Raw genomic sequence first — 20,319 nt, 5'->3', positions numbered from 1 at the left:
TTAGAACATTTTCATCACCCCAAAAAGAAACCCGTCACCATTAGCAGTCAATACTCATTATCTGGCCCCGTCCCTGGCCCAGCCCTAGACAATCACTAATCTACTTTTTGTATCTACAGATTTGCCTATTCTAGCTACTTCATATAAATGGAATCATGCAATATATAGTCTTTTGTGACTGGCCTCTTTCACTCAGCCTAATGTTTTCAAGGTTCATCCACGGTATAGCATCTTTTTTATTACCAAATAATAGTCCACTATATGGATAGACTATATTTTGTTTATCAGTTAATGGACATTTGAGTTGTTTCCACTTTTTTGGCTTTTATGAATAATGCTACTGTGAACATTCACATACAAACTTTTGTGTGGACATATGTTTTCACTACTCTTGAGTATCTACGTAGTAGTGGAATTGCTGGGTCCTATGGCAACTCCATGCTTAACATTTTCACGAACTGCCAAACAGTTTTCCAAAGTGGTTACACCATTTTACAATCCCACCAGCAATGTACGAGGCTTCTAATTTCTCCATATCCCCGCCAATACTTGTTATTTTCCATCTTTTTTATGATAGCCATTCTGGTATGAAGTAGTATTTCATTGTGGTTTTGATTTGTATTTTCCTAATGATGATGTTGAGCATCCTTTCACACGCTTATTGTCCAGTTGTATATCATTTTTGGAAAAGTATCTATTCAAATCTTTTGCCCATTTAAAAATCTGGTTATTCATATTTTTATTATTGATTAATTGCATTCTTTATATATTCTAGATACAAGTCCTTTATCAGACATATGATTTTCAAATATTTTTTTCCCATTCTGTGGGTTGTCTTTTCACTTTCTTGATGGTGTACTTTGAAGCACAGAAATTTTAATTTTGATGAAGTCTAACTTATTAATCTTTTCTTTTGTCAGCTGTGCTTTTGGTGTTGGCATGTCAACTGGTTTCTAAAGTGAAACTTCTATCTTAAGAAAAGGAGATAGTTGGCAGTTCACATGAGATAAAATATAAATAGAAAACCAAAACACTTGGGACAATATTTAGCCTCATTAATCATTAAAGAAATATGAAATTAAAACAATGAAGAAAAATATTTTTAAACAATAGCCTACATTTATTGAGGTCTTACTTATTAATGCCTTATTAAAGATGCATTTGTCACTCATTTCATCCTCAAAGCAATCCAGATTAGGAACTAAAGTAGAGAGAGGTTAACTATTGTGCTCAAGGTCACACAGCTAAGAGCCAGAATTGGAATCTGCACATTACGACTCCAGAAATTTGTGCTCCTAATATTATACCATAAAATGGTAAAGTTTAATAGGCAGAGGGAGTAGTAAACTGGTAACTTTACTTTTAAGACATTCAGCAATATGAGACAAGAATAATAATTTTATATGCTATGAATTGATATTATTTCAATTATTTTTTTGAGTTAATACTAGAGGTTGGGGAAGAAACACCTTCTTGTATAAATGATTTTTTTGTAGCTGAACCAAATATTATAGCTAAAAACTATGATAAGCAAAAACCAACGATATGTATAAGGCAGATAGGTCAACATAATGGAATAGTATTTTTCATTAAGAAAGATAATTTCAAAAGCCATATAGGAAAGCCAGAAAAATCTAGACAGAAATATGTCAAAATGTTAAACTGTTACCCTGGGAGATGGATTATAAGCAAGTTGTTTCCTAAATCTTTATACCATTTTACCTCTTCAAATATTGTACGATTACCATTACTTTTATAAGAACAAAGAAAAAATAAAGAACTGTAGAAAGAAATAAATGTAAAAAGTATAACACTTAATGTTATGTAGAAAATGACAGCAACCATCTAACATTCCATCTTTATAAACAGTAAATCAGATGAGTTACTTGGAGATTTTCAAGGGCTGAGTATTTTATGTTGTTTTGGGTTTATATGATGTTAAGCAACGGAAAGAGAATTACTTCTGGACCACATATGCTTGGCAGGAGAAAAAAATCTTCTGATATAAAATACCTAGAAATGCTGGCTAAAATATAACAATTATCCACTCATACTACAGCCAACTTTACAAGAATTAAGCAAATTTCTTGGTGCCAAAACCAAAAAGAAAGTTCTTCAGATACTGGTTTTTACCAGATTAAGAATACAAAAAAACTACGATTAAAATGTTTAAAGAAATTTAAAAAAAAGAAAATATGAACATATAAGATACCCGAAAAAAGACCAGGCAGATCTGAATGGGGAAGAAAATAGAACTTCCAGAAATGATAAATACAATCAACGAAATAAAAGCTTTTTGGACAGGTTAAACAGCAAGTTAGACACACAGAAAAAGAGAATAATAAACCTAGAAGAGAGCTAAATAAACTACCATAAGATAAACTACCAAAGATGCAGCAGAGAGGAGGGATAAATATGAAGTGTTAGTTAAAAGACAAGGAAGAAAAAATAAGAAGGTATAATTGTACCTACTTGGAGTTCCAGAAGAAGACAACACAGAGAAATGTTGGAGAGGCACTATTTAAAGAAATAATGATGGACAATTTCCCAGAATTAAAACACATGAAACTTCAGATTCAAGAAGCACAAGGGAACGCCAAGCCAAACATGGCACATGTGAGGGCTTCTTAAGTTTGTGTTTCAAGGAGGAGGAAAATAATTCCAAAAGGAAAGTCTGAGGTACAAGAAAGAATGATAAACAAAGAAATTAGTTGACATATGAGCCAATCTAAGTTAAAGAAAAGCTGAACCATCAGATTGGCAAAAATCTCAAAGTTTGATATTTTTTGGTGATGCTGTAGGGAAACAGGCAATCTCATATAATGCTGGTGGAAATGCAAAATGATACAACCACTATGGAGGAAAATTAGGACAATATTAGCAAAATTATCCATGCATTTACTCTTAGATTCAGTGGCATCATTTCTAAAAAAAGTCCCAAAGATCACTTGGCAAAAATACAAAATAACATATGCACAAGGTTATTGACAGCAGAATTTTTATAATAGCAAAAGACTGCAAACAAACCAGATGTCCATCAATAGGGGCCTACTTAAGTAAACTATGATACTTCCACAAAACAGAGTAACATGCATCTGTAAAAAGAAATGAAGAGGATTTCTATATATGATATGAAGCGATATCTAGGGCATATCAATAAATGAACACCAAGGTACAGAAAGTATTTATACCATGTACTTTCTGTGTTTATGTTGAGGGGAAATAGGAATATATATACATTTGCTTATATTTTCAAAAAGAAACAATGGAAATAGAAAAACTAATAAAATGGTTGTTACACAGAGAAAGAAGAAAGGAACAGGCTGAGGAAGACAGAAATGAAAATGAAATTGTCAATGGACCTTTAGTGTAGTTTGGACTTTGAAAGATTATAAAAAGTTTTACATAATTAAAAATGATATGGGTGAAATGAGTGAAGGTGGTGAAAAGGCACACACTTCCAGTCAGAAGATAAATAAAGCCTGGGGATGTAAAGTACAACATGGTGATTGTAGTTAACAATACCGTATTGTATATTTGAAAGTGGCTAAAAGAGTAGATCTTAAAAAGTTCTCATCACAAGAAAAAAAAATTTTGTAACTATGTGAGGTAAAGGATGTTAATTAAACTTGTTGTGGTGATCATTCCACAATATACACAGTCATGCATCGCTTAACAAAGAGGATACGTTCTAAGAAATGGGTTGTTATGCAATTTCATCACTGTTCGAACATCAGAGTGTACTTAGACAAACCTAGATGGTATAGCCTAGTACACACCTAGGCTATATGGTACTAATCTTACGGGACGACTGTCATATATCCAGTCCGTCACGGACTGAAACCTCATTATGCGGCACGTGACTATACATATATCAAGTTATGTTGTTGTACACCTAAAATTAATACAATGTTAAATGTCAATTATATCTTAATTTTTAAAAAAGGTTATTGGGCATCTCTTTTAAATAAAAACATTAATAACAGCATTTTGCAGTTTTAGCTCTCACATGCTTTATCTCATTTGATACTCATGGAAATCCAAAGAAAAAGGTATTATGTCAGGCCCCAAAATGAATACTGTCCACCATGCTAGTTACAGTTTCATGTTCCTATGTTGGACCATGTGTTAACATGCTTCATTTGTCAAAACATTTCTAAATATAGTAGATATTCAGAAACCAAAATATAAAAATGTTGAACAGTAGAAGAGGATAAAGATAGAATATGAATTAAAAACTCAGCCTGTGATAAATTTGCTTTCAGTGAAAAAGATGTAGAAGAAGAAGAAAAAGAAGGAGAAAGAGAATGAAGAGAGGAGAATTTTTTCCAACTGTTGACACCAATAGTCAAACAGTAATTGTGAGACTCATGGTGGTTTAACATTAATGTCAAAATATCTTGTCTTCTACCCCAACTTCTCCAACCTAAATAAATGGAGAGAGACAACATGTTCATGGATTAGAAAATTCTATATTGTCAAAATGGCAATGCTGCCCAAATTCTCCCCAAGATTCAACAAAATCCAAATGAAAATTCCTACAGGCATTTTTTTTTTTTTAGAAACTGACAAGCTGATCCTAAGATTTATATGCAAATTCAAAGAATATAGAATAGCCAAAGCAATTTTAACAAAGCACATAGTTGGAGGACTTATTCTACTTGATTTCAATACTTCCTATAAGCTATAGTAATTCACACTGTTTGGTATTAAGGATAGACAGAAAGATCAATGGAACAGAATTGAGTCAAGGAATAGACCAACTGATTTTTGACAAAGATGCCAAGGCAATTCAACAGGGAAAGGAAAGTGTTTTCAATAAATGTTATTCAACAAACTAAGTATTCATATTTTAAAAAACAAACACCAATCCTTACTGCCTATCATAAACAAGTCAATTCAAAATGTATCCTGTAGCTTAAGGTGAAATCTTTAACTATGAAACTTCTAACAATAATAATAAACTTCTGATAACTAAACTTCATCAAAATTTAAAACTTTTGCTCTTTGAAAGGCACTAATATGAAGACAAAAAGACTGGTTAAAAATATTCACAACACATTTATCTGATAAAGTGATAAAGATTTATCACTTTCATCCTAAATATATAGAGAACTCTTAGAACTCAAAATAATATGAACAGACTCTTCACCAAAGAAGAGATATGAATGGCCAATAAACACATGGAAAGATCTTCAACATCACTAGTCATCAGTTTTGACATAAGTATAACAATGTAAATTAAAACCAAAGGAGATATCACTACACACCCATTAGATTGGCTAATATTAAAAAGACTGAACATACTAAGTGTTTATGAGTATGTGGAGGAATTGGAACTCTTATACACTGATGATAGTGATACCGGCTCAAGACAAGGTTGATATAAGGGAAGCCATATTGTAGAAAAGAAAAACTCTATTGTAACTTTGAGTGACCTCTGACAGACTAACCCAGCTGGATATGCACCCTGCAGGAGATCTAACTGCTCTGTAGATTTTACGACCCCTGCTTGTGCACGTACCCCAGCTGCGATAAGATGATAACTTTGTTTTTTTTTGAGTTCCTTAGGAATGTGATTACCCCTGAACAGAGAATCTACGCTGACAGCTATCATCAGTGAAAACTGAAAGATCTGGTGTGGCACTCCCAGTCTGTAACACCAGAAGGTGTTCCTAACCCCCTCCCCAATAACCGGATGGCCTACATAATTGCTGTAAGATGTTGTGCCCCCTTAAGATGGTTCTTTTGGACATGACTCGGCCATCTTCCCTCTTGATGGCAAGCTGTAATAAGAAAGTCCTTTATCTCCTACCACTTTGCCTCTTGACTATTGGCACGTCTTGCGGTGAGCAGAAGGCCCCACGTTGCACAGTAACAATAGGAATATAAAATGGTACAATAATTTGGCAGTTTCTTAAAAGTTAAATCTATATCTACCATGCAGCCCAGCCATTTCACTCTAAGGTATGTAATCAAGAGAAACAAAAATATTAAATAATAATAATAATACTAAAATAATAATAATAAAATAAGAAGAACAATCCCTAAAAATGAGAGGAAAATATTGAAATGAATGAACCCAATGGTTTAACATGAGGACATAACCACACAAAGAAAAGAATTACTTCAGGTGTTTTTAAAACAATATTTTGACCAATCATATCTGGCATAATACATTCTAAGGATAAAAAATTCAAAGAAATAAACTACATTCAATAGTCTTAATGTTATTAATAATGCAGGTACTATTATTTTAAAATTATTTTAGGCATATTATAGGCTAATACAAAAAAGCAATTATGTTAATGGCATTGGAATCAAGATCTTCACCACAAAAGAGATATAAGTACGAACTCTGTAACCGTAAATCTGAACTGGAATTAATAATATGAACTCACATATTTCCTGTCTCTGTCCATTGAAGACCTAAAATCAATGACAAAGTCAATAGCAATAAACATCCCTAGAACCTAACCAGATTCTGCTGCCTAAGTGTCATTTTTCCATCAAAAAGAATCAAGGCTCATTATATAAATGCCTGATTCCTGCTCCGGGGTAGAAATTTACAAGATAAGCCTAGAAGAAACTGCCAGACAGCAAGGAAGCTCCCTTGCTAGCAAAGAACGATAGGATCATTTCAAAAAGACAAATTAGCCAATCTAAAGAGGCCTAAAATGGGATGATCTGAGCATCCAATGAAATAATGAATATAAATGGATTGAAATACAAAAATACATAAAAATCCATGAGTTTATAATGATACTTCAGATAAAAATCACTAGTCACTACTGAAGTTATTATGACATCAACTCATCACCCTGAAAATTGACACAAAAGAATCAAAGATTTATCTTGCTTTCACGTATAAACTATAGTTCAGGGTAGCCAAATGGCTCCCGAAAGTAAGTTCTCATTTATAGAATTCCAGCTAATAAAAGTAGAAAGAATGATGGAAGGAGAAAAATCACTATTTTGCAACCCCTTATGAAATAGTTCTAGGCAATGATCATCAAAGGCTGCCAACACTATTAGATGAAACTCGAGGAGAACTTTATGTGGAGGTATCAGTCTCCGACCACCCACCAAAGCCACTCATCAATTAGCATCACAAAAAGTGTGACAAGACATCAGGTGTACGATCATACAATTCGACATAAAGTTCAGATCGCCACCTGTGGAGTTAATTAAAAAACTTGAATGTGAATCTAATCAAGTCTCAAGCTCTAACCAGTTTGTAGGAAACACAGGAGTTAGAGAAAAAGTTAAACAACACAAAAAAAGAAACCAGGCAACTCCAGAATGTGGTATATTCCACAGGACATATGATCAGGTTTTTCCAACTAATCAATGGAATGAGGGGAAAAGGGAAGAATAAAAGATTTAAAGACAAAACCAAAATATGCAACTGCAAAAAGGCATCTTTGAGATCACCAGAGAAACTAAATATTAACTGGGTGTTAAATTACATTAAGGAACTATTGTCAATTTGTTAGACTGGTTAATAGTAAGTGGTTTTATTACTTTTTTAAAAAAGGACCTGACTGATCAGTTAGGTATACATATTGAATTATTTATGGATAAAATGACATGACGTCTAAGATTTGCTTTTAAAATAGTCTAGTGAAAACAACAACAAAAAGGAGGGAGTGGAGGGAACAAAGACAACAACAATGGCAAAGTGTTAAAAACTTCTGAAGCTGGGTAACGCATCATGGAGGCTCATATGTCACTACTTTTATTTTTTGTTTGATATTTTCCATAATAAAAAGTTTTATAAATAATATCAAAAAGGAGACAGTCATGTCCTACAGGGCTCTTTTTCTGCCTTATAAAGAAAATCACATAATTCCCTTTTAGACGCTAACAAAAAAGAAAATGCCCAATTATGTGAAAAAATAAAATAAAATTAGACAATAAAAAATAAAAACTACTAACCTTACTACATTTTCCTCTGAATATATGGTTCTGAAAATAAATTAATATTGTGCTAGAAGTCATGCTTCCAGAAGAGTAAAGTTTTAAAAAGAAACTATTGGTCAAAAGCAGACTAACCTGGGCCGGCCCTGTGGCTTAGCGGTTAAGTGTGTGCGCTCCGCTGCTGGCGGCCCAGGTTCGGATCCCGGGCGCGCACCGACACACCGCTTCTCCGGCCATGCTGAGGCCGCGTCCCACATACAGCAACTAAGAAGGATGTGCAGCTATGACATACAACTATCTACTGGGGCTTTGGTGGGGGGGGAAGCAGACTAACCTACATTTTCTCTGATAAAACAGATATAATCTTATACATATAAGTATCTGATAACACTGCAAAGGAAAATTTTAGAAAAAGGAGCACAATGCTGTTTTCCTTAATAAATTTTTTTTATTGAGGTCATAATAGTTTATAACATTGTGAAATTTCAGTTGTACGTTACTATTTGTCAGTCACCATATATATGTACCCCATTACCCCTTATGCCCACCCCCAACCCCTTTCCCCTCTGGTAACCACTAATATGTTCTCTTTGTCCATGTGTTTGTTTATCTTCCACATATGAGTGAAATCATACAGTGTTTCTCTTTCTCTGTCTGGCTTATTTCACTTAACTAACACCCTCAAGGGCCATCCATGTTGTTGCAAACCGGACAACCCTGTCTTTTTTATGGCTGAGTAGTATTCCATTGTGTGTGTATGTATAAATATATACACAGACACCATATATATGGGTATATATATACACACCACATCTTTATATATGTGTGTGTGTATATATACATACATGTATACATATACACCACATCTTCTTTATCCATTCATCAGTTCATGGGCACTTGGGTTACTTCCCCATCTTGCCTATTATGAATAATGCTGCAATGCACACAGGGATGCATAGGTCTCTTTGGATTGTTGATTTCAAGTTCTCTGACTAAATATCCAGCAGTGGGATAGCTGGGTCACATGGTATTTCTGTTTTTAATTTTCTGAGAAATCTCCAAACTGTTTTCCATAGTGGCTGCACTAGTTTGCATTCCCACCAACAGTGTATGAGGGTTCTGTTTTCTCCACATCGTCTCAACATTTGTTATTTTTTGTCCTGGTGAGTATAGCCATGCTAGTGGGTGTAAGGTGCTATCACAATGTAGTTTTGATTTGCATTTCCCAGATAATTAGTGATGTTGAACATCTTTTCATGTGTCTATTGGCCATCTGCATATCTCCTTTGGAAAAATGTCTGTTCATGTCCTCTGCCCGTTTTTTAATCAGGTTGTTTTTTTGTTGTTGAGTTGTGTGAATTCTTGATATATTTTGGAGATTAACCCCTTGTCGGATATATGATTTGCAAATATTTTCTCCCAGTTGGTGGGTTGTCTTTTCATTTTGTTTCTGGTTTCCTTTGCCTTGCAGAAGCTCTTTAGTCTGCTGAAGTCCCATTTGTTTATTTTTTCTTTTGTTTCCCTTGACCAAGTAGACATGGTATTCAAAAAGATTCTTCTAAGGCTGATGTCAAATACTGTACTGCTCATATTCTCTTCTAGGAGTTTTATGGTGTCACGTGTTACCTTCAAGTCTTTAATCCATTTTGAGTTAATTTTTGTGTGTAGTAAAAGATAATGGTCTACTTTCATTCTTTTGCATGTGGCTGTACAGTTTTCCCAGCACCATTTATTGAAGAGACCTTCCTTTCTCCATTGCATGTTCTTAGCTTCTTTGTCGAAGATTAGCTGTCTGCAGATGTGTGGTTTTATTTCCGGGCTTTCAATTCTGTTCCATTAATCTGTGTGTCTGTTTTTCTACCAGTACCATGCTGTTTTGATTACTATAGCTTTGTAGTATATTTTTGAAGTCAGGGATAGTGATGCCTCCAGCTTTGTTCTTTTTTCTCAGGATTGCTTTAGCTATTTGGGGTCTTTTGTTGCCGCATATGAATTCTTGCATTGTTTGTTCTATTTCTGTGAAGAGTGTCATTGGGATTCTCATTGGGACTGCACTGCATCTGTAGATTGCATTAGGTAGCATGGACATTTTAACTATGTTTATTCTTCCAATCCACGTACATGGAATATCTTTCCATTTCTTTTTGTTTGTTTGTTTGTTTTTGTGAGGAAGATCAGCCCTGAGCTAACATCCATGCCAATCCTCCTCTTTTTGTTGAGGAACACCGGCCCTAAGCTAACATCTATTGCCAATCCTCCTTTTTTTCCCTTTTTCTCCCCAAAGCCCCAGTAGATAGTTGTATGTCATAGTTGCACATCCTTCTAGTTGCTGTATGTGGGATGCCACCTCAGCATGGCCGGACAAGCGATGCATCGGTGCACACCTGGGATCCAAACCCGGGCAGCCAGTAGCGGAGCATGCAAACTTAACCACTAAGCCACGGGGCCAGCCCTTCTTTCCATTTCTTTATGTCATCCTCAATTTCTTTCAATAGTTTTCATTGTATAGGTCTTTCACCTCCTTGGTTAAATTTATTCCTAGATATTTTATTCTTTTTGCTGCAATTGTAAATGGGATGGTATTCTTGAGTTCTCTGTTAGTTCATTATTAGAGTATAACTACAACTGATTTTTCTAAGTTGATTTTGTACCCTGCAACTTTGCTGTAGTTGTGGATTATTTCTAATAGTTTCCTTTAGGAATTTCTATATATAAAATCATGTTGTCTGCAAACAGCGAGAGTTTCACTTCTTCATTGTCAGCTTGGATACCTTTCATTTCTTTTTCTTGTCTAATTGCTCTGGCAAAAACCTCCAGTACTATGTTGAATAAGAGTGGCAAGAGTGGGCACCTTTGTCTTGTTCCTGTTCTCAGAGGGATGGCTTTTAGTTTTACACCGTTAAGTATGACGTTGGCTGTGGGTTTGTCATATATGGCCTTTATTATGTTGAGGTACTTTCCCTCTATACCCATTTTGTTGACAGTTTGTATCATAAATGGCTGTTGGACCTTGTCAAATGCTTTCTCTGCATCTATTGAGATGATCGTGTGGTTTTTACTCCTCATTTTGTCAATGTGGTGTATCACACTGACTGATTTGTGGATGTTGAACCATCCCTGTGTCCCTGGTATAAATCCCACTTGATCGTGGTGTATGATCCTTTTATTTTTATTTATTTATATTTTTATAATTTTATTTATTTACTTTTGTCCCCCAAAGCCCCAGTAGATAGTTGTATGTCATAGTTGCACATCCTTCTAGTTGCTGTATGTAGGATGCCACCTCAGCATGGCCGGACAAGCGGTGCGTCGGTGCGCGCCTGGGATCCGAACCCGGGCCGCCAGCAGCAGAGCGCGCGCACTTAACCGCTAAGCCATGGCGCTGGCCCTTTGATCCTTTTAATGTATTGCCTCATTCAGTTTGCCAATATTTTATTGAGTATTTTTGTATCTATGTTCATCAGCAATACTGGCCTCTAATTTTCCTTCTTTGTGTTGTCCTTGTCTAGCTTTGGGATCAGGGTGATGTTGGCCTCGTGAAATGTGTTAGGAAGTGTTTGGTCTTCTTCAATTTTTTGGAATAGTTTGAGAAGGAGAGGTATTAAATCTTTGAATGTTTTGTAGAATTCTCCAGAGAAGCCATCTGGTCCTGGACTTTTATTTTTTGGGAGGTTTTTGATTACTGTTTCAATCTCTTTACTTATGATTGGTCTATTCAATTCTCTATTTCTTCTTGATTCAGTTTTGGGAGGTTGTATGAGTAAGAATTTATCCATTTCTAGATTGTCCAATTTGTTGGCATACAGTTTTTCATAGTACTCTCTTACAATCCTTTGTATCTCTGTGGTATCCATTGTAATTTCTCCTCTTTCACTTCTAATTTTATTCATTTGAGCCTTCTCTCTTTTTTTCTTAGCGAGTCTGGCTAAGGGTTTCTCAATTTTGTTTCTCTTCTCAAAGAACCAGCTCTTAGTTTCATTGATCCTTTCTACTGTCTTTTTTATTTCAATTTCATTTATATCTGCTCTTATTTTTATTATTTCCCACCTTCTGCTGGGCATTGTCTGTTCTACTTTCTCTAGTTCTGTTAGGTGCAGTTTAAGATTATTTATTTGAGATCTATCTTGTTTGTTACAGTGGGCCTGTATTGCTATGAATTTCCCTCTTAGGACCCCTTTTGGTGCGTCCCATATGAGTTGGTATGGTGTAGTTTCATTTTCATTTGTCTCCAGATATTTGTTGATTTCTTCTTTAATTTCTTCAATGATCCATTGGTTGTTCAGTAGCATGTTGTTTAGTCTCCACCTCTTTGTCACTTTCCCAGCTTTTTTCTTGTAGTTGATTTCTAGTTTCATAGCATTATGGTCAGAAAAGATGCTTGATATGATTTCAATCTTCTTAAATTTATTGAGGCTTGCCTTGTTTCCCAGATATGGTCTATCTTTGAGAATGTTCCACATGCACTTGAGAAGAATGTGTATTCTACTGTTTTTAGATGGAGTGTTAAATATATCTTTTAAGTCCCTCTGGTCTAGTTTATCATTTAATTCCACTATTTCCTTATTGACTTTCTGTCTGGATGAACTATCCATTGATGTAAGTGGGGTGTTAAGGTACCCTAATATTATTGTTGTTGTTAACATCTCCTTTTAGGTCTTTTAATAGTTGCTTTATGTACTTTGGTGCCTCTGTGTTAGGTGCATATATATTTATAGTTATGTCCTCTTGGGGGAGTGTCACTTTTATCATTATATACTGGCCTCTTTGTCACTCACTGCCTTTTTTACCTTGAAGTCTACTTTGTCTGATATAAGTATGGCAACACCTGCTTTCCTTTGCCATTAGCCTGGAGTTACGTCTTCCATCCCTTCACTCTGAACCTGTGTTTGTCTTTAGAGCTGAGATGTGTTTTCCTGGAGGCAGCATATTGTTGGGTCTTCTTTTTTAATCCATCCAGCCACTCTGTGTCTTTTGATTGGAGAATTCAATCCATTTACATTTATAGTGATGATTGATAGCAGGGCTTAATGCTGCCATTTTATCACTTCTTTTCCGGTTGTTTTGTATTTCTCTTTTACCTTTTCCTGTGTATTTCGGATTGCCAATTCAGTTTCATGGTTCTCTATGATGGTTTGGTTTTCTCAGTTTTCTCTTTATTTATCATTTGTGTCTGTATTCTGATTTTTTGTTTAGTGGTTACTGTGAGGTTTGTATAAAAGATCTCGTAGATGGACAGTCCATTTTCTGATAGCCTCTTATTTCCTTAGTCTAAGCAGTTCCATCCCTTTCCTCTCCCCAACTAAGTTACTGTTGTCACAACTTATTCCATTTTGTGTTGTGAGTTTGTGGTTAAAATGAAGTATTATAGTTATTTTTGACATTTTATTTCCCTTTATCTTTAATGTTATAATTAAGTGTTTGCTAACCCGTTCTGACAGCTGCAGTCTTCTGATTTTGTCTACCTATTTATCTCCTTGCTCAAGGCTTTGTGATCCCTTTCTTTTTTTTTTTTCCCCCAGGTATGAGGGCCTTCTTGATCATTTCTTGTGGCGGGGGGGGGGGGGGTCTTGTGGCAATGAACTCTCTCAGCTTTTGTTTATCTGGGAAACACTTTATTTCTCCATCATATCTAAAGGATATTTTCGATGGATAGAGTATTCTTGGCAGAAAGTTTTTGTTTTTCAAAATTTTGAATATATCATTCCACTCTCATAGCCTGTACGGTTTTTGCTGACAAATCCACTGAAAGCCTGATACGGGTTCCTTTGTAGGTTATTTTCTTCTGCCTTCCTGCCCTTAATATTTTTTTCTTTGTCATTGACCTTTGCCAGTTTTACTAATATATGCCTTGGAGGTCTTTTTACATTGATGTAATTAGGAGTTTTATTAGCTTCTTTTACTTGTAATGTCAGTTCTTTCCCCAAGTTTGGGAAGTTCTGAGCTATCATTTCTTTGAACAAGCTCTCTGCTTCTTTCCCCCTTTCTTCTCTCTCTGGAATACCTATAATCCTTATCTTGCATTTCCTAACTGAGTTGGATGTTTCTCGGAGAATTTCTTCATTTCTTTTTAGTGTTAGTTCTTTCTCTTCCTCCATCTGAAGCATTTCTATATTTCTGTCCTCCAAATTGCTAATTCTGTCCTCCATAGTACAGCTCTGGCAGCTGTGCCTGTCTTTTGGAAGCTATGCTGACAGGGCCCATCTGCATTTGCCCACTCACCACTGCTGTTTTACAAACATATGCAGAGGCACTCTGGCAGGGATCCCCTGCTCCAGCCATTGAGGTGAGCTGGTACACCAGCCAGGGGTGGGGGGCGGTTCTGGGTTGCTTTCTTTTATGTGCATGATCCCACACACCCTGGTTCTGCACTCACTGTCTGCCTGGCTTGGTGCAGATGCCACTGCAATTGCTTTGCTACCTCAGTGCAGGGAGTTCCCACAGGCTGGGAAGTAACTCCGAGAGCACCAGCGTTCCCAAGGAGGGCTGCCTCCTCTCCCTTCTCCTCTCAGGGTCAAGTACTCGCTGCCACAAGGACCCGCCCCTAGGTCGCTGCTGCACGAGAGGGAGAGGCAATCCCCTTACCTCCTTCCACTGCCTGCTGGGGGGGTCCAGCACCCCCACATTCAGACGTATAACTGTGTGGATCTCTCAGACATCTATTGGGTTGTGTGAATGTCCTCTGTTGGTTTATGAATGCCCTTTGCATTGTACCTTAGTGGGGAGACACTAAAGGAAGCGCTCACTCCACCGTAATGCTCCACGTCACTCTCTGACACATCTCCTTAATAAATTTTGATTGAATACACTTCAAGGAGTCACTAAATTGGCTACAACTAGACTTAGCTATTCTATCTATCCAATGGTGTCAACACATGTTTTTTTAAAAATGCTAGCAGAAAAGAAGTTCACAAGAAATAAATTAAGAAGTAAAGTCATGGGGCACATTTTTGCTAGTGACATTCACTGTCTAGGGGAAGGCATGTCCTGATCTGAGGATATGACCTGTTAGATTCCAGTACCAAACAAGCACAGTCCTAGCATGAAGGTATATACACTGGAGGATTACATGGACCAATATAATTAAAAATTCAAATCATACAACTACTTCCATTCACTTTTTTTTTTTGCCTCCTGTTAGTCACTTATGAATAATAACTGATTCTCAGTGTACTCCTAAAATGAAGACAAAGATCCATATTTTGACACTTTTCCCTTAACTAACTCTGTATTTCACCCTCCACTCTAGGAAAGGATACCAAGAAATTAACTTATTAATAGTTTAAAATGATGCAATTCCAGAAACCAAAGAAATATATTAAATTTTGACTCTCTTATTATTTTTAAGTTATGAGACCTACTGTACAGTTCTAAGATGAGCTTACAATGCAGCAATTAGGAATGTTTTTCTCTGGGATGTGCAATAGACATAAGAGGACAGTATGCCATTAACACATGTAGGTAGCACCAGTAATATTTTTTATATGACCTGATATTCTGGCAACATTATTTGAAAGCATGATGGGGATAACAGAGGATCTTTAGCTATTCTGCTTTTGTAGTTAAAAGTATCTCTGCTTATCTTACTATTAGATCTATTCACAATTATTAAAGGCAGGATGCCTGAGAATTAGATTCTTAAAAGAAAATGAAAAAGAAGTGATCCAAAATTGAGGACACGAGAAGAAAAAGTAAATGGGCAAGAAGATGAAGAAAATGAACTAAGGAGTGATGTTGACAGAAAAAGTCTGTAAAAAGCTTTCATACGCAGGGAAAATAGAATTTGATAAGAAAAAGAATAAGTTGTAAATTCCTTTGGTTCAAAGGAAGTGGTATGGATGACTGATATTAGCATGTCAAACTGAATGTTGTAACCCCAATTTAAAGTAAAATAACACCAAAAAGAGTCCTCTTAATTTATTATCACAATATAAACTATAATATTATATGACACTATAGGAAAAATTTACTTAGAAATACATTTTTGTGGCTCATCCATAAACTGGGGCATTTAATTGAAAAATTCTTACACTTTACAGAAACACTTAGTGGATAAAACTTGATTTGTAATGGAGAAATATGTTTAAAATGCATACACTTGGGAAGTTGGTGTCTTGCATCTTAGGCAATATGGTACAGTCTTGGCTAAGAGAGCTCTGGAGATGTGTGGAGAATCTATTGCTTGGTGTAGTAACCTTATCAGCTCACCAAGATAGTGATGCAAGTGACAAAGAGTATGAACAACATTTAACTTCTACCTGAAGTAAACTGAATTTTATATATACATATTTTCCACACCAAAAAAGGAAATCACAGCTAAAGAAAAACAGCATGATCTCTTTGGAAGATACGGATCTATTCAACGAATCGGGGTTAGGAACAACCTGAAACTATCAACTATAAAGACATCACTGATGCCAAAATGCATATAACTTATCAAATTGTATATTAAAATATTGACAAAGCATTTCAAAAGATAGGCCCGAAAAAGAGTAAGAAACAGAAAAACTAATCAAGGAGTAACGTGGAATCAGTATAAATCCACTGAAATAAGCATTTCCATGAATTTTTTGTTTTAAGAAAATTTAAAAAACAAATCATCCTTCTCCCCTGACCCTCACCCCATCATTTCACACTCAAAATGCTACAATTTTCAAGTCTGACAAAACTAAAGGCTGACAAGGATATGAAGAAATGAGAACTCTCATACATTGCTGGTGAGAGTATAAATTGGTGCATCTGCTCTGGAGAACCATCTGGCCACATCTAGTAAAACTGAAGAAGCATACATCCTGACTTCTTATACCTTACAGAAACTCTTTCATGTGTGTTCATGGGCACAAAAAGACAAAAACAGGGATGTTGGTTGAAACCTTCTTTGAGGTAGCAAAAAATTGGAAATAACCTCAATATCCATCCATCCACATAAAAATGAATAAATCAATTGTGTCCTATAATACCATACAGCAGTTAGATGAATTTGATCAACAAGGATGAATTTACTCAAAAATATTGAGTGAAAAAGGTTGCAGAAAGATCCAAAGAGTATAGTATATTATTTGTGTAAAATTTTAAAACATAATAGTACAATATACGTAGTAAAGTATAGAAAGATGGAAGAATACACATCAAGTTCAGAATTGTCATTACCTCCAGTAAGGAAGGAAAGGTGCACAAGGGGCCTTCACATATATCTGTGATCTTTTATTGATCTTTTATTGTTAACAACAAAGAAAGGTTTGGAGAATTAGAAAAAGCCTAAAAACTGTTTAGTAGTTCACTCTAGTATTATTTTTACCACTTACAGGATATAATATGCTTAGGAAATTTCAGTCACTCTATTTATAAGGAATTTGCATGAAAGGAAAATTCAGTAAGAACTAGCCCAAAACAGTGACTTGAAGAGGAAGAGAAGTAAATAAGGGCTAAAAAGTCCATGAGGAAGGATGTATATTGCCCCAATAAAAAATAATTACACATTCTCCAAGTGTTTTATTTTCAGCCACTCTCTATGAAAGTCTTACCAACTGATCTCTAGATTAAAGGGTAGATACTCAGGAGACTCAATGAATTTCCTAAGACTAAACACAGCAGAATCAGAGTTATTTAATATTCAATGCCATTTTGATGGGAAGATAATAAAGTTTTAAACAAAAAGAAATATAGTAAACTAAATGAAACTTATCATCCCTACATACACCAAACCTGCTTCTTTTGTGTTCTCTATTTTGCTGAATGGAACTCAGTTTTTCAAGCCAGAAACCCATATGAAGTCCACCATCAAATTCTACCGTGCTACCTCCTAAGTAGCTTGATAACCTATCCACTTCTCTCCATACCCACTAGGTACCACTATCATCTCTTACTTAAATTTTTACAACAGCCTCCTCTCCCTAATTTCTTTGTCCCTACCCCAGGCCCCAATACAATCTCCATTTTGCAGCCAGAATGACATTTCTAAAATGAAAATCACATAACTTCCCTCTTCAAAACTTTTCAATGGCTCCTTGTTGCTCTCAGAACAGTTCAAACTCCTCCACATGGCTTACAAAGGCCTTCAAGAGATGGCTTCTGCTTACTTATCTAGCCTCATCTCTCACTGTTCTCACAAAACCAAACCCCCATCCCCACCTCATGCACTCACCTCTTAAACTACTTGTTAGATATCTGATTTAATATGCTCTTTCCTCTCTGGCCTTTATACATATTCCCTCTGCTTAGAATACCTTTCTCATGCCCACTCTTTTCCCCTTCTCCCCCATTTTCCTGGCTAATTCCCTGTCCATTATATCTCAATTTTTTTAACGTTGTGTCTTCTAGGAACATCCGTGCCCATCTTCCTCTACTTTATCTGTGGGACACCTGTCACAGCATGGCTTGATAAGCTGTGCATAGGTCCACGCCCAGGATCTCAACCTGTGAACCCCGGGCCGCCAAAGTGGAGCGCACAAACTTAACCACTACGCCACCGGGCCAGGCCCTAAGCAACACACTCTTAAACAACCAATGGACCAAAGAAATCACAGGAGAAATTAAAAAATACTTAAAGACAAATGAAAATTAAAACACAACATACCAAAAGTTATGCAACACAGTGAAAGCAGTGCTAACGGAGAAATTTAGTTATAACTTCTTACATTAAACAACAAGAAAGATCTTAAATCAACAACCTAACTTTACAGCTTAAGAAACTAAAAAAACAAGAACAAATTAAACCCAAAGCTAGCAGAAGAAAGAAAATATTAGAGCAGAGGTAAATTAAATAGAGAATAGAAAAACAACAGAGAAAACTAACGAAACCAAAAGTTGGTTCTTTGAAAAGATCAACAAAATTGACAATCTTTTACCTAGAAGGACTTAAAAAAAAAAAAAGAGAGAAGATTCAAATTACTAAAATCAGAAATGAAAGCAGGGACATTACCACCAATTCTACAGAAATACAAAGTATATAAGAAAGTACTTATAAGAAAGTACTATGAAATTGTACACCAACAAATTGGATAACCTAGATGAAGTGGATAAATTTCCAGAAACACAAAATCTACCAAGACTAAGAAAGAAATAGAAAATCTAAATAGACCTATAACTAGTAAAGAGACTGAATCAGTAATCAACAGTCTCCTGACAAAGAAAAGCCCTGGACCTGATAGCTTCATTAGAGAATTCTATCAAACATTTAAGAACTAACACCAATCCTTCTCAAACTTTTCCAAAAAATTGAAGAGAAGAGAACACTTCCTAACTCATTCTATGAGGCCAGCATTACCCTTATATCAAAGCCAGACAAAGACACTACAAGACAAAAAAACTACAGACCAATATCCCTTATGAACATTGATGCAAAAATCCTCAACAAAATACTAGCAAACAGAATTCAGCAGCATATTCAAAGAATTGTACACCATGACCAAGTGGGATTTATTCCTGGAATACAAGGACGTTTCAACATACAAAAATTGATCAACATAATACACCACACACCACATTAATAGAATAAAGGGAAAAAACCACATGATCATCTCAATTGATTCAGAAAAAGCATTTGACAAAATTTAACACTCTTTCAAAATAAAAAACACTCAGCAAACTAGGAGTAGAAAGAAACTATCTTAATGTAATAAAAGATATATTTGAAAAACCCACAGCATACACACTCAATGGTGCAAGTCTGAGAGCTTTTCCTTTAAGTCAAGAACAAGAACAAGGATGCCCATTTTCGATTCCTCTATTCACCTTAGTACTGGAAATTCTAGCCAGAGCAATTAGGCAAGAAAAAGCAATAAAAGGCATCCAAGTTGGAAAGGAAGAAGTAAAATGATCTCTGTTAGCAGATGATATTATCTTACACATAGAAAACCCTAAAGATTCCACAAAAAAACTGTGAGAGCTAATAAATGAATTCAGCAAAGTAGCAAGACACAAAGTCAACACACAAAAATTCGTTGCATTTCTATAGACTAACAATGAACAATCTGAAAAGAAAATTACTAACACAATTCTAAGAATAAAATACTTAGGAATTAACCAAGAAAATGAAAGACTTATACAATGAAAACTACAAAATATTGCTGAAACAAATTAAAGAAGACATAAATAAATGAAAACACATCCCATGTTCAGGGATTGGCAGACTTACTATTGTTAAAATGTCAATACTACTCAGCATGATCTACAGATTCAATTCACTATCCAAATTCCAATGGTTTTTTGCAGAAACAGAAAAACCCATCCCAAAATTCATATGGAATTTCAAGGGACCCTGAATAGCCAAAACAATCTTGAAAAAGAACAAAACTGGAGGACTCATAATTTCTGATTTCAAAACTTACTATAAAGCTACAGTTATCAAAACGGTGTGGTACTGGCATAAAGACAGACATACAGACCAATGGAATAAAATGG

At 35.5% G+C, this 20,319-nt stretch overlaps 1 protein-coding gene across 3 annotated transcripts in view; it reads right to left on the bottom strand.

The window, feature by feature from the left end:
- Positions 1-20,319, bottom strand: part of P4HA1 (prolyl 4-hydroxylase subunit alpha 1) — an 88,426-nt gene that overhangs the window by 38,808 nt on the left and 29,299 nt on the right. The window lies entirely within an intron of this gene.

The sequence above is a fragment of the Diceros bicornis genome, chromosome 6 (genome assembly GCF_020826845.1).
Source record: "Diceros bicornis minor isolate mBicDic1 chromosome 6, mDicBic1.mat.cur, whole genome shotgun sequence".
NCBI classification, from domain to species: Eukaryota; Metazoa; Chordata; class Mammalia; order Perissodactyla; family Rhinocerotidae; genus Diceros; species Diceros bicornis.
The sequence above is the reverse complement of the archived record's forward strand: the minus strand, read 5'-3'. Positions and strand labels throughout refer to the sequence as shown.